Below are 1797 nucleotides of genomic sequence, written 5' to 3' on the forward strand. Positions count from 1 at the left end.
GTAAATTGGGTGTGGGAGATACAAGAGGGATAGAAAAGTCAAGAGCTTGACCTTGAGTGGCAGGAAGTCATTTGAGCAGCTCTTCCTGAGCTTGGAGCCATTACATAGCCTAGGGGATGTAGGGACAGGGAGGCTATTAGAAGAGAAATAGGTGAGCTGTATTAGTCTATGAGTGATGTCATGACATAATACAGACAGTGGCTTAAACAATAGATACTAATCTGCCTTCTCTCTATGTCCCTACAGGGTCTTTTCTCTGTGCACACCCATCCCTGGTATCTCTTCCTCTTTTTTCCTATGCCATATTATCTTTAATTATATACAAAAGGCAGTTCCAAGCATGTCACTGAGAACTCATTTCACCCACTGTGGTGCCAGACTCTGGCTGCCAGACTCTTTTCTCTCTTTTCAGCAATGGTGGGGTGGATACCCTCCAAAGGGAAGTGAAATCCATGGTTTGTTGCCTTTGCCAATAACAAAAATGTTGGAGAGCCAGATGGCAAAGCTGTTGCCAATGGCATCTTTCACATGAACTATGTCAAATGAACCAAGGTGTCTTTCTCTGTTGGGTGTCACGCCAGTTCTCCTCAGGTTAGCACTTCTGGGCACCATACACCAGTGTCATACTTGATGTAACCAGTAATTTTGCCAGTCTCCAAATCAACCTGAATGGTGTCGTGCACCTCGATGCCACTCAGGGTAGCAGATGGTGCCACATCATAGGTTACCAAATGCAGGATTCCTTTTGTACCCACAAAGATCTTCCTCACTTTGCACAACTTTTACTCGGCCTCCTCAGGTGTGATACGATGAACAGCAAAGCGGCCCTTGGTGTCATTGATCAGACAAATATTCTCTCCGGTCTTGTCAATGCTGATGACATCCATAACACTAGCAAGGTAGGGTATATCGGTTCAGACCTTGCCATCAATCTTAATAAACTGCTGCATGCAGATCTTCTTTACTTCACCTCCTGTTAGGGCATAGTTAAGTCTGTTCCTTAAGAAAATGATGACAGGGAGACGTTCTCTCAGCTTCTGGGTACAGGTAGATGGCCAAGGAGCAAACACACCCATCAGTTCATCCAGCATCCAGTGCTATGGAGCTGCTACATGCTGCAGATGGTTCTTGGGACCACGAGCCATGGCTGTACTAGGCACAGAAAGAGGACCTTCTCTTTCCGGTGAGCCAAGAAAAATGAGTAGGAGGTTGTGCACTGGTGTTTCTTCCTCTTATAAGGACACCAGTTCCATTGGATTAGGACCCCACACTTATGACTTAATTTAACCTTAATTACTTCCTTAAAGTTCCTATCTCCAAATACGGTCACACTGGAGGTAAGGGCCTCAACATAGGAATTTGGGGGAGACACAAATTCAGTACATAACATGAACTAAAAGTTGTATGGTATAGTAGTGGGTACCTAGTTAAGTGCTCAAAAACTGGGAGTCATGGTAATAATAATGAGATTCATGGGAAGAGAATCAGCACCACAAACCATGGTAACAGAGTTATTAGTCCTCTTGGCCTATCAAGTAATTGTGGGTGGTCAATTAACTAAATACTTAACCACTGGATTGCATTATGTGGAGGCCTCACCTCAATATCCAACATCCTATAGCCTGCACCTGGGAAAAGCAGGCTTCCCTCACAACTGAATGAAGCTCTTGTTGGTTTGGGGCTGAGCTTAGAAAAGTCACAAAAAGGTGCTTGGATCCAGATCTGAATGATCCCAAAGTTCAAGTTTCCAAATATTTCAGCTTGAAATTTGAGTGTGCCTATAATACTAACTACTGT

General features: G+C 44.0%; 1 pseudogene; it reads right to left on the minus strand.

The window, feature by feature from the left end:
• Nucleotides 1–359: 359 nt before the first annotated feature.
• LOC112320020 (small ribosomal subunit protein eS4, X isoform-like) lies at nucleotides 360–1160 on the minus strand (annotated as a pseudogene).
• Between the last annotated feature and the right edge of the window lie 637 nt (nucleotides 1161–1797).

This window comes from Desmodus rotundus, chromosome 12, assembly GCF_022682495.2.
Source record: "Desmodus rotundus isolate HL8 chromosome 12, HLdesRot8A.1, whole genome shotgun sequence".
In the NCBI taxonomy this organism is placed as follows: domain Eukaryota; kingdom Metazoa; phylum Chordata; class Mammalia; order Chiroptera; family Phyllostomidae; genus Desmodus; species Desmodus rotundus.